This window comes from Scyliorhinus torazame, chromosome 3 (genome assembly GCF_047496885.1).
Source record: "Scyliorhinus torazame isolate Kashiwa2021f chromosome 3, sScyTor2.1, whole genome shotgun sequence".
In the NCBI taxonomy this organism is placed as follows: Eukaryota; Metazoa; Chordata; class Chondrichthyes; order Carcharhiniformes; family Scyliorhinidae; genus Scyliorhinus; species Scyliorhinus torazame.
Genome location: NC_092709.1, coordinates 139,048,363 through 139,062,470, shown reverse-complemented (window position 1 = coordinate 139,062,470; position 14,108 = coordinate 139,048,363). Strand labels below are relative to the sequence as shown.

Below are 14,108 nucleotides of genomic sequence, written 5' to 3'. Positions count from 1 at the left end.
ATCACATTTGATTTTTTAGTTGGAAGATAAAGAAAACCACAGCCATAATTTTGCAGGGACGGAAATGTCAATGCCAATGGTCTGGACTCTTGGGGTCAGAATACCTCCCCACAGGCAGGATTTGGGAATCGGGACTGATCCTGCACTCACATTCCCGCTTCCATCTCCAGCCTGCTGTGAACTACGATTTTGCGACACCCGGGACCTTAATTGTCCTGGAGATGGATCTGCTATCGGCAGACCAGGCTTAGGAATGGTGATGGACCACTTCCAGTGCAGGACCAATGAAAGGCCCACCTCACCTGTGGGCTTATCTAGCTTATCAGAAAATCGTGAATGTCTTGTTTGCTGCTCAGAATGTGAGTCCTGACCTTCATACTTTTTCTCTCCTCGCTGCCTGATATGTGAATGCCCCAGTGAAAGATGGTCCAGCATCATGGAACCCTTAATAATCAAAGAATTTTGGACTCCATGGAGCCTTCGCTCTGCTTCCACAGAATCCCTCACACGTACACTGATGGCCTAACCTGTCCCTGGTCCCCCACCCACATGTGTGTTCACTCTGTCATGTGCAGCTGTCGGCAAGTTGGAGCTGGAATTGAACACAGGAGCCCATTTCAGGGGCTGCTCTCCACAGATACCCCTGAGGTGAACTGCCTCTTTGAAGTACCTCATCTGACCAACCTTCAGATATGAGGACACTTAAGGTACTATACCCTGAGCACTCCAAACTTCACACCATCAAGGAGGTTTGTATCCCAATAAATCTTGCTGCACAGCAATGATCTATTGCTTGATGGCCTGCACACATGTACAGTGAGGCAACTAAGCCAGCACTCGAGCTCACCCATCACTCGTAAAGAACCCACAACTCACTAGCCCCTTACATTGATATACTCTTGCCTAGCTGATGCTGTCCTTGCCATAAAGTAAATAAATGCTGATTTCTGTATTTCCTGCACTCCAATGCCAGAATGTCAGAGACATGCAGCAGTCAGGCTAGCCAGGGCACACCAGCCCCAAGATTCACAGATGCCAACATCAGGGAGTTAAGTGCTTTCACTTCCTCTTTTTCTCAGCAGAAAGCACTTACCTGCTTTTGAAGTGGTCAGGAGCTGTCGATCTTAGCAAGATGTTCATAAACATTGTGCTGAGGTTCAAAGTTGGATACTCTAGATGCACTGAAGCATGAAGAGAAATGAAAATAAACAATCCAGGCACCTGGCATTCTGGAAGCTATATATTTTTTCTCTTTGAAAGTGAATAGAAGCCTTGCCGGTCAAAGGATCTGAGGGGGTTTAAAGCTTTGTGATGTGATTTTGGCTTTCTATGAATTAACAGCTGCTGCTTTCAACACCTGTCTGAGGCAGCAGGTGCAAGGAACAGGTGGATGAAAAAGCCGTGATTTTGCACTGTGTCGGTCTAGACTGCTCTTTCACTTTTAGGCAGGGGTGACTGATGGGCGGGATGGGTCCTCTGATCTGGGGGATCTCTTGACTCTGATGAGGGGGTCTCTGATGTGAGGGGTGTCTTTGGTGGGGTCTCTGATAGACGTCTGACAGGGGGTCGGTGGTGGAGGAGTCAGGTCACTCTCAAGTATGCGTTTTTTGGGGAGGCAACCCAGCAATTCCCATGATGGGATGGGGGGGGGGGTGCCCCTACTTGTCAGCAAGGTGGGGCAGGATTTGCATTGTGTGGTGGGGGGGGGCCTACCGCCAGACCTCGGTATTGGACCACCCTCTCAAAATGGCGGCCCAGTAGCGTGATTGGGAACGGAATCTCATGCGCTCTCTGCCATGCATAAATTTGCATGGCAAGGGAGAGGGAATTGCTTCTGCGTGCCGATCCTAGCATCAGCACAAACCAGAAGCGATTCTGTTCTGGTGAGAGAATATATTTAAAGTTGGGCCTTTTAATGTGGCCTCTAAAGCTTGATTACTGTTTCAGTGGGTTTTTGCCTGATTTATCAACCGTGCCCTTTCATGAACTGCACAATATGGTGGAGGACAGAATCAGGAGGAGGATTTCCCTCTGTACCACTAGGTGGCCGTTCAGTTTGCATCAAACCTCTGTTCCATGTCAATTCGGGATGGGAAACCTTCCATTTTAGCGTAGATCCAAGATGGCTATCATCTCAAAGGTCAAGATCCATTTTCTCTTTTGATACATATCTGATAAATCTTTTTTTTTCAGTGAAATTTAACAGGTGTTTTGAAAAAAAAGATGAAATACCTAATTTGCCTCACACAATAAAAATTCTCACTGTTTAGGCTAAATAATCTCCGCTCAGTTCAATTTAATTGAAAGCTGCCTCAGAAGTTACCCTCATAGTCACTGCTCTGAATGAACTGATATTGGATAATAGATTTAGGTCTTTTGTGAAAAATTTAAATAATAGATTTGTAGTTTGTATTTAGTTTGATGAATAACAGAATTGTTATATCAGCAAGGATCATCAAAATGCATGTTGACTCATTGGATTGATAGCTCAAAGCTTATGAAGCAAAGGTCACTCAGTCACACGGAGAGAATTACAAAATTAAAATTGCTCATTTAAAGAAAAGAAAACAACGGGAAGAGCAAACATGATCCAGGTCCTTAAAATTCTGAGAGGTATTGCTAACGAAGGTATAGGCACGATATTTAATATAGTCTATGAGCACCAAATGAGAGAACAGGCCAGGGGGAAAACGGTTATCCTTCCTCGGAGCCAACCAATTAAACTAAATGGAAAATGTTTATGATGCATTTTCAAGTTAACAATGGCACAGGAGGATCCCATAAGCCCAAATCTGAAATTAGGCCTCAGGTCTCATTTCAATCACTAAAGCAAACCTCTGTACCCATTGCACTTCAAAGGCAGATTGTCCGTGTCAAGCAGCTGAATATCTAGGGGGGACCTCAAGTACTTACTGGAGTTGGGAGATGTGTCTTCTACAAGCCCTGGGTGGAATTGAAAGTAGGATTATCCTTGCTTGTTGCAATTCTGGTCCATTTTCTGATTTGCGGAGGGGCCTAGAGGGATCCTCCTCCTGCACCCCTATGTCCGGAGACAATGCCTGGAATTGTTTTCAAACCAGCCCTGAGATCCCAGGTATGAATAGAAGTCTTGCTAGTTGAAAGCTAAAGGAGATCAATCACCAAGAACTGAAGGAGGAACATTTATTTCAGATTTCCAGCATGTATTTTGCTTTCAATTTTTTGTGCCGTCCACTCTGGCACTGGAGCAGCTTGACACTGTTCCAACATATCCTCTAGTGATGCAGGACCAAAAATACTATTACCTACTTCCATCAGCAGCCCATCTGGCCATACAAGTTGTCTCATCCCCTGCATTCTGAGGCTAATACAGACAGGGCCTCAACTCCATTGCAGGTGGACCAGACCCTCAAATTTACTCGTTTTCTCAGAAGAAAGCGCGTAGCTCCTTTTGATGTGTTGAGGAGATGTCAATCATAGCAAGAGTGTTTCTAAACATTGTGGTTAGCATCAATGGAGGGTAATTGAGATGCATTCAAGTTTGAAGGGAAAGATAAATAAATGAACTCCCTAAGCGGCTGTGTGTGGACAATGAAACTGACAATCACTGGCTAGTGAAATGTATTGCTCTGTGAAACTGAATGGAAGATCTGCATTTCAAAGTCTGTGAGGGGATTTGAGGCCCCTTAAGATGTACTTGGCTTTCGAGGAAGCCTCTGACATTTGTACCAGCTGCTGCTTTAAACAATTCTGTCTGAGGTAGCAGATGTTAGATAAGAGTAAGTGAAAATACAGTGGTTTTTCACTCTTCTGCCTGGACAGCTTTTCAGCTTTTAGGCAGAGGTGACTAATGGGGGTGTCTGATGGGGGGTCTCTGGTGGAACTCTCTGATGGGGGGGTCTGGTGTGGGGGGTCAGATCACCCCCATGTGCATGTGATATTGGGGGGGTGACCCGTTATTCCCATGGTGGGGAGGGGGAGATGCCCCTAGTCGTCAGTGGCGGGGAGAAGGATTTGCAGTGTCTTGAGGGGGGAGGGGACACCTAGTTATGCTCGGACCTCCTTGACCTACCTTGGGTCCACCGCACCAGGGAAAACTTGCACTAAAGCCTGCCGGTGGATTTCCCGCTGTGGGGGGTCAGTGCATAACGGGGGGGGGAGATTCGAGATTCAAGCCCATTAATGACATTGGCATTTATTTAAATGCTTGCTTTGCATCCCACTGCCGGTACAGGATAGGTAGCACGCTGAAGCCGCCAGTGGGGAATCGGAGGCAGCAAAACCGGTTTTCCCTCGATACTGTATTCTCTGCCCGATCGGGTAGCTCAATGACATGAATGAAATGAAAATCGCTTATTGTCACAAGTAGGCTTCAAATGAAGTTACTGTGAAAAGCCCCTAGTCGCCACATTCCGGCGCCTGTTCGGGAGGCTGGTACAGGAATTGAACCGTGCTGCTGGCCTGCCTTGGTCTGCTTTCAAAGCCAGCGATTTAACCCTGTGCTAAACCAGCCCCTTAATCAGAGCGGCATTGAATAGAGAATAGGCAGACTAGTAAAATGAACAGAAAAATAGCGGCTGAGTGCAATATATGGAAGAAATAACATAGATTCTGCATAACCTAAATTATACTATTCTGAGGGGGTTGGGGGGGGGGGGAAATAACAAAGGTGACATTATTCACCAATCCTTGGAGGTAGCAGTGAAAATTAAGAAAATGGGTGGGATTCTTGGCTTTGTAAATAGGGGGACAGAATATAAAAAGAAGGAACTCATGCTAAACTTTTACAAAGCCCTGCTTAGATGTCAGCTGGAGTATGGTGTACAATTCTGGGCTCATTACGATAGGAAAAAGGCTTGGACAGAGTACAGGAGAAGTTTCCCAAGGTGTTACAGGAGGGAGGGACTTCAGGAGGGAAATTGAGAGAATCTGAGAATTGTTCCCCTGAGAGCAGAGGTGGCTAAGGGAAGGGGTAAAAAAGATATTCAGAATAATGGCCGTTGTTTTGGGGGCGGTTTGAGGGGGGGGGGGGCAGGTTTAATGGGGCAAGTGAGGACAAACTGTTTCCCCTGGATCACTAACCAAAGGCCAAGGGCAGGATTCTCCGTTCTTGAGACTATGTGTGGATGCTGGGGCAGGATTCGTGGACTTGCACGACAGCAAAACTGGTGCCGCACCTGGACCGATTCAGCCACCATTGAAGGCTAGCACCAGCGCCACGTGGAACACAACCAATTCCAATGAGAAATGGTGCGGGATTCACCGGATTTTACAAGCTGCAGCCGCTTACACACTTCACTCCCCACACACACCATCCCAGCCAACAAGAACGCACTAGTTGCGCTGGAGCGTACCCATCCCGCTGATGGGTCGGCTGGGGCTAGAGGGCACCTGGGGGAAGTGGCCTGGGAGGACACCCATACGACCCATGGCACAAAGTTCTCAGTGGGCTGTCAGTGGTGTGTGCAGCTGCATGGCTGCCTTTCTGGCTGCGGCAATGGTGTTCCATGCCTGTCCACCGTGACCCCACAGCCCACCTTCTGGTCCGTCCCCCCCCCCCCCCCCCACTACACCCCTCGGCCCTGGCAGAAGCACCCCCCCCCCCCCCCCCCCCCGGCCAGCAACACAACTGTCAGCAAACTGTGGTGATGTTGGACACTTTCCGTACCCCCCCCCCCTCTCTCTCCCTCAGCAGCCACGGCGCCTATTTCATGATTTTTAAAAACATAAGTGAACAGCGCCGTCGGAACGCAGCCCATCGGAGGCAGAGAATCGTGGGGGCCCCAGAGAACAAAGAACAAAGAACAAAGAAATGTACAGCACAGGAACAGGCCCTTCGGCCCTCCAAGCCCGTGCCGACCATACTGCCCGACTAAACTACAATCTTCTACACTTCCTGGGTCCGTATCCTTCTATTCCCATCCTATTCATATATTTGTCAAGATGCCCCTTAAATGTCCCTATCGTCCCTGCCTCCACTACCTCCTCCGGTAGTGAGTTCCAGGCACCCACTACCCTCTGCGTAAAAAACTTGCCTCGTACATCTACTCTAAACTTTGCCCCTCTCACCTTAAACCTATGCCCCCTAGTAATTGACCCCTCTACCCTGGGGAAAAGCCTCTGACTATCCACTCTGTCTATGCCCCTCATAATTTTGTATACCTCTATCAGGTCGCCCCTCAACCTCCTTCGTTCCAGTGAGAACAAACCGAGTTTATTCAATCGCTCCTCATAGCTTAAATACTGGGTCAGGCCCGCTAACGATATATCAACAACGGTTACTGTACGCGCGGAGTGGAACGCATTGACGTCGCTGTCAAGGCACTGGGGAATTGCTATTTGGCATGAAAACGGCGCCCGTCACGATTTTGGTGCCAAAACTGATTCCCTGTCCAATTGCGTTTTCCGGTTCCGGTGTCAGCTGACCGAGAATCCCGACCCATGTATTTAAAATAAATGATGATATGAGAGTAACTCTGTTCACACAGAGGGTTGGTAAGGTTCTGAGACACAGTGCCTGAAAGGGTGACGGAAGCAATTTCTAAAGGAATTTTCAAAAAGCAATTGGACATGGGACTAGAGAGGACTAACATGCACAATTATTGGACATCGCTTACAAAGAGCTGGCAAAGACGTGTGTCAGGCAGAATGGCCTCCATCTTTGTTGTAAAATTCAATGACTTTATGATTTTAACCTTTCTTCTCTTTAAAGATGTTGACTGATCTGGAAGTATTTTCGCATTGCAGCTTCCTGTCTGACAAGCAGCGTTATATATAATATTATTGGCCTTACTATCTTTACTAATATGTTTTATTTTGAAGATTTTTTTTTTACAAAACCTTGTTTTGCTTTCAACATAATCACAACACCATTGTTTTAAAATGGATTCAAAGAATGTGACTTCTTAAAATCAAATTCAAAGCATTACTATTATGAGATGACTGACGAATCACCTGTACAATCCAGGAGATCAAGCTTTTCACTTGAACTTTGAAGAATCTAATTAGCATGTCTTGAAATGGATTTAAGAGGGGCTGGTTTAGCACAGGGCTAAATAGCTGGCTTTTAAAGCAGACAGCAGCACGGTTCAATTCCCGTACCAGCCTCCCCGAACAGGCCCCGGAATGTGGCGACTAGGGGCTTTTCACAGTAACTTCATTTGAAGCCTACTTGTGACAATAAGCGATTTTCATTTCATTTCAAAAGATTCAGATTAAGAAGTGTCCCAAAGCTCCTGAGGTGCACTGCCCACATTTCATTAGCAGAAAGAGCAGCCAATTATGAGGGCCCTGTTAAGTGACCACGTTTACTATCTGCCAGCCACTTGAGTTCTCATATTTCTCCCTTTACCATGAATCAGATTCTGGAGGCCTTTTCTAACCCTCCATTGTTCTCTCCGGCCAAGTGCCACCTCCATCATTGTGGTCATGAAGATTAACTTTCAAGTGCCCCACTTCAATGGCCATACGTCACATTCAGAAGCCCAGATCAGGAGCATGAACAAGACAATTGATCTAGATTCTACATTCCCTGATACGCCTGTTCTAGAGGGCCCCATATTTGAATGATATTCACCATATTGACATTTGAATATTGCATCATGGTGCTGATATCTGGCCCTGCCCACACAGAAAATGCAACTGAATGGATTCTGAGGAACTTGGATCTCCCGGAGAACTGACCCAAAAGTGATATTAGAACATTAGAGCCTTGGGCGCATGCTCCTGTCTCTCCTCCCCAACAGAATTTCTGTTACGAGTGAATGAGGAGTGAAAACTTGGAGCCAACAGGTTCCAGCCCATTTCCTGTACAAAACCCAAGTCCAGATTTATTGGAGTACTGGTCTGATGCAGTGCATTATTTCAACTTTCACTCAGGATTTCACATGAGATCCTAAGCCTCTGCTCTGCTGGGGCTTATCCCTCCCTTATCATCCTGACTACAAAGTCCTGGTAATCATTTTCCAATAACCTGACCGTAGGAAGCAGGCTTCAGGGGTGGCACAGTGGGTAGCACGGCTGCCTCACGGCGCCGGGGTCCCAGGTTCGATCCCGATCCCGGGTCACTGTCTGTGTGGAGTTTGCACATTCTCTCCGTGTCTGGGTGGGTCTCACTCCCATAAACCAAAGGTGTGAAGAGTAGGTGGATTGGCCACGCTAAATTGCCCCTTAATTTGAAAAAATGAATTGGATACACTAATTTTTTTTTAAAAGGAAGGCGGATTCAGGCTTTGCATCTCAGCAGGTCTGACAGCATCTGTGGAGAGAGAAGTGAGCTAACATTTCGAGTCCGGTTGACTCTTTGTCAAAGCTGACTTTGACAAAGGGCAAAGGGCAGTAATTTGCTTTTATTTATAGGAGTCAAAATCTACTGAGCCTCATGTTGTGGAGGGGACAGAGAGTTTACTCTCAGTCTCAGTGACCCCCCTCCCCCACCCCACAGTCCCGCCAACCCCATGGCACTCCTGTCAGGAGTTAACATTTATAAGCTTTGGCAGCTCATATTATTTTGACCATGAAATCTTTTGGGGAGTTTCACCCCATGTCCACTTGTAAACGGATCTCTGCTTTTTGTTTAGACTTTAACAGTCTCCCACTGGAATTATGGAAAATGACGGGTGGAAAACCTCTGACAATTCAGGGCCAGCGAGCAGCTCTTGCACATTTGGAAATAAAATGAAGTTGGCACATCAGGCAGATTATTAAAATATCCTGGCACGCAGACTTTGGCCAACAAATTTTTGGACAGACATGCCAGGAATTTATTTCCAGAGAAATCCCCAATTAAAGATTTTGGAGCTGAACCATAAAATGGAATTAAAGACAATTGAAGTGGCCGGGATAACATTCACCCTTGGGTAAAACTAAAAACAAAAGCTGCCCGCAGAGCACTGCTTTTCCTTTGCAAGTTAACCTGCATTTACATCCTGGATTGAACCAGTTGATACTGTATTTTAACAACAGTATTCTTATCCACTAACCTCGAAATGGTGAAATATAAGCAGTGCAACTAGAGAGATTGTGTATTAATAGTTAGCACTTTAATCTCCAACTCAATAAATTGCAAGCAGAGAAAACAGGGAGTAAAATAGGGCGGGATTCTCCCAGTCCCACGCCGGGCCGCAGAATTCCCGCAACTGCGTCACGCCGCCGGCATGCGGAGAATCTACGCCATTGGCACTGGCGCGTTTGGCGCTGTGCCGGTCGCGGGCCGCTCTATGTGGCTAGGCCGCCGATTTTCCGGCCCAAATGGGCTGAGCGACCGATCTAAAAAGCGAGAGTCCCGCCGGCGCTGTCCACACCCGGTCGCAGCTGGCGGGAACTCTGCGCGCAGGGTTGGGGGGGGGGCAATGGGGGAAGGGGGGGGCGGGCCTCCGACCCCCGTGGGGGCCTTCGAAGGGGACTGGCCCGCAATCGGGGCCCACCAATCAGCGGGCCGGCCTCTCGCTCCCCGGGCCTATTTTTTTACGCACCGGCCCCTGAACTCCCGCGCCATCTTACGTCGGGGCCGGAACATTGAGGGAGGCCACCGTGCAGGCGCGGGATCGCACGGTGCACAGTTCGCGCCGGGATGGGAGGCCGGAGCGGCGTGAACCGCTCCAGCGCCGTGCTGGCCCCCTGTAGGGGCCAGAATCGGTGCTCCCAGCGGCCCGTTCACGCCATCATGAAATGTGACGGCGTTTCCGACAGTGTGGACACTCTGCCGCTGAATGGGAGAATCCCGCCCATAATTCTCACCCCACACAACTGCCCTTCAGGCTTTCAGAAGCTGTATATTTGAAACAATCTAGAACCAGGGCAGAGTTTCAAAACAAGGGGTTTCCCAGTAATGACAGAGATGAGAAGGGATTTCTTCCCTCAATGGGTCGTGGGTGTTTGGAATTTTCTTTCTCAGACAACAGTGGAGCCGGGATCATTGAATATATTCACGGCTGAGTGAGACAGATCTTTGATTGACAAGAGAGTCAAGGGGGCAGGCAGGAAAGTGAAGTGAAGACCACAATAAGGTCAGCCACAATCTTATTGAAGGATGGTTCAGGCTCGAGGGGCCGAATGGCTACTCCTGTTCCTATTTCTTATGTTCAATTAAACCAACTGCACCAAGTTCCAAGGAAGGATAACAAACAGCAATATTTTCCCTGCTCCACGAATGTAAATCAACTTAAATTCCAGAATAACTGTTTCATCTAATATGTTGGGTTATCCATCCTTTGCAATGTCTAAGGTGTTCTGATGGCCCCTGCAACTTCAGTACCAGATTCCACATCACAGTTGTTCAGCCTGTGCAGACAATACAGCTGCATCTGAACATCTCAATGATAACAGCCTATGCACAATGAGACAGTGAGGCTTCCAGCCTTGCCCATTGAACTAATCTCCCAGACCATACTCCTTTGTAAACAGGGAATTTACAGGATCCTGGATGGGTAAACTTGGTTAAAGCTGTGAATTGCTATGACTTCCTCTGTGATCCTGTCTGTAATTGGGTGAGATAAAGGGGGTAAATCCAGGCAGAGGTCTTCAGTTACATTTCTTGCTGTGAACTGCACTTCCCTCTCGCTATCCCAATAGCGACCACTACCTGTCACCTCCTTCCTGTGTGAAGGCCAGATGAAGGAAGTGGTTCCCAGCTTTCAGTGTTATTTCTGCTTCTCTACATGTAGCTGGCGTGATGGGTGCTCTACACAGACGAACCAACACGGTTGCGGATGGTACAACTCAGTTTTATTACTAACAATATTTACAATGGTAAACTGGTTACTGTGGTTCGTTCATTACCCTTGAATCTGTGGACCTATCCCTCACACTATCTTGGAGTGGCACTCAGCACATGGTGGATGTCTGAGTCGCTTGCTGTGAGCTCTGTGCCCTGAGCTGTCTCCTGCTGGAATGAACGGGAAGTGTCGTGTTCCCCGTTTTATAGTGTGTATGCTCTTTCCTGTGATTGGCTCTGGTGTTGTGTGTGTACTGATTGGTCCGTTGATCTGTCCATCAGTATGTATGTATGGCTGCACCATGATGTTTACCTGAATATCATGACAGTAGCCAGATGATGAAAACTGATAATAGGTCCAAGGCAGCCTTGAACATTGTAAATAGAGGAATGAGGCTGAGCTCAGACATCCTCTCCCTTTAGTTTGGCTCCCATCACTTATCTTGTTAACATTAATCACAGCCTACGTCACAGATTGGGCACAGGGGTCTGCTGACACTGCTGTGAGAATCCTGCAGAAAACAAACAGGTTCTACACTGACAGTTTCCACACACCCCGATAGTCAGGGCTAAACTCCACACAGCTATTGGTAGATCAATTCTAAATTCACTAAAAGCTGCTCAAGAGTCTCTGCCAAGTCTAATTCGAGCAGGTAAGGTCTGTGAGAAGTAACAGCTGCTTTTGTGCCCCATGATCTTCCAACAGAATCAAGCTTCAGCTACTGTGAAGAGAGAAGCTTTTTAAATCGGATCTTCTGTTATCTCGAGTCTTACTGATCTGTCAAAGTATGGTACTGCTTTAGTTTTGTGGAGAAATTACTTCCTTACATGGTCTCTGCATGAATCGTCATCAGGTCTGGTGCAGGATGGTCTGTCCTAGCCCTGTTGTGAAGCACTCTCAGCTTGAAATGGAATTTAATGGTACTTCTGTCATGCAATTTATTGCATTAATGCTTGCGAGGAATTGTGACGTTGAGCATTATTTAACCCCAGCTGTGATCAATTGTGGCGTTTAGTACAGTACGGTCTCTTTATGACACACCTTGGAACAATGTAATCCATTTTATATTGTTACATGTTGATCCATCCTAGGAGACTGTTTTTGTTGATCCATCCTAGGAGACTGTTTTTGTTTCATGTCCAAAGCTACTTACTTGCAGAAGAAATGTTTATGGCGACAGTACTGAACCACAAGGAAAATCACGGTGGGAGAGAATTCCTGTGATCATTAGGTGTGGCAAAGCCCAAAGTAGGTTTATGAAAACACACTCTGCAATTTGAGCAACTTTGCAGAAATGTTAATAAAGACCGTCAGTGCAAACATTCACTAAAGTACTAGCGTTGACATAAAAGTGTGACTCAAGGTTCAACAACAGAGTAAATATTAGAAGGTGATGAGCACGTGTTTTGCAGACGAAGCTTTAATAATATTGGATCAGGTTTTGTGATCAAGTGCCATCTGACCAAATCTCCAAGAATAAGGCTGAGCAGTGTTGATGGCCATGGCCAATGTAGCTGGAGAAAGTTTTTTCTCATCAGCCTCTTCTGTCACTTTAAACTCCCGTGCCACTTCTTGGGTGATAGTCCCTGCAGCACTACCTCGTTCTCCAGCAGCATGGTCCCACTTGGCAGCAGGAATCCTGCCAGCAGCCAGACTAATTGTGACCCTGAAAAATATAGCGGGGTTATGCTGAAATATCCCAGAAGGCAGAAGTCCTATCCCACCACCCAACCCCCACTCTTCTACTTCAAAGAGGAGGATCCTCCCCATAGGTTAAGGTAGTCCGAGATTAGAACCTTGGCCTGTGCCGAATCAGTCGATCTCAATTAGGGTACAGATAGATTTATCTAATTCACTTTTAACCTGAGAAGGTGGGGAAAAGTGGCCACGTTTCCCCATTTGTGACCAATCAGAGCTAACTCATGTTGCAAGTATGGATGTCAGATGAGGACATGGTGAGACTTGCCTCTGCTCCCTTCCATGGACAAACAAATGAAGAATAAATATTTGGACAAGGTACTGGAAGATGCCTGGGACCTGTGGGGGTGTATCCCAGCAAGAGGCCTCCTGCATCAGGATGAGAGGGGGAGAAGCTGGCAAACAATGAAGTGGGAGAAAAACCTAATTCAAATCGTACTGCCATCCTTTTGTGTCTGCAAGAAGGGAGAGTCCACACCGCATTGACTGAAATAATAACGGTTTGTTTCAGGAGCCCTGAATACAAGGCACTCGCCCCTGACCAGCTGCAATCTGTGACACAAGTCATCCAGACCTGGAGATATCTCCAATTTTAAGCCTGCCAACTCCTCTAATACCTTGTTTCTCCATGAGAACTTGCTCAATAACCTCACAGTTTCTCTCCCCGAGGTCCGTATCTACGTCCTCATTCACTTGGGTGAAGACAGATGTGAAGTATTCATTCAACACACTACGAATATCCTCTGGCTCCAGCCACAGATTCCCCCCCTTGGTCCCTACATTTTCCCTAGTTATCCTCTTCCCATTGATACTTATAGAATACTTGAGATTGTCCCTACTTTTACCAGCTAGAGATTTCTCATATCCTCTCTTTGCTCTCTTAAGTGCTTTCTTAAGCTCCATCTTTTGAGTCTTTAGAGCTGCTGAATTCAACCTGAAATGCCAACCTGTCAGGTTAGACAGATACATGAATGGGCAGGGAGCAGAGGGATACAGATCCTTAGAAAATAGGCGACAGTTTTATATAGAGGATCTGAATCGGCGCAGGCTTGGAGGGCCGAAGGGCCTGTTCCTGTGCTGTAATTTTTCTTTGTTCTTTGTTCTGTCCTTCATGTCCACTTTGCCATGATAATGCATTAATTGATGTTTCCAGGATTTATTATATTGACCATAGTTCTGTCAGAAATCCACTGAGGTGCCCAGATTATGTGTTATGGCATGTTGGAAATGATACATCATGCAAGATACAGCCAATATCGTGACCTGTTATCTGACAGAATTGCGCTTTATAATGGATTTGTTACAGAATGAGGTGAGATGGATTCTCCGTTTTTCCCTCTGTCCCTCTGCTCTACAATATCACATTAATTTCCTATACCAACATTATTTCTGTCTTGTGCGTGAAGTCAGCTGGGCAGTAATGGACAACCAATGTGTCCCAGAAATGCCATTACTGACGAGTTGATCAAGGATTAGAAGGAATTTGTAATTGCAATGCTGTCCCTCTTTTGAGAGAAGGGGATTTTCTTTCAAGTTGTGCTGCCGGATAAGTATATAATCCTGCATACATAGCATCATAAAAAGATGTAAATGAAGGATGATTACATTTAAGGCATTTTGATGAAAAACCTATTTGTGTGTTCATTATTCATCCGCCACCAGCAATGTTGAGTCGCATGCGAACATCATTTCTCTGGGCAAGGTTCATTGCATGTG

At 46.6% G+C, this 14,108-nt stretch overlaps 1 protein-coding gene across 1 annotated transcript in view; it reads right to left on the bottom strand.

The window, feature by feature from the left end:
• The window catches only part of arhgap24 (Rho GTPase activating protein 24), a 606,798-nt gene that overhangs the window by 131,432 nt on the left and 461,258 nt on the right, over positions 1 to 14,108 (bottom strand). The window lies entirely within an intron of this gene.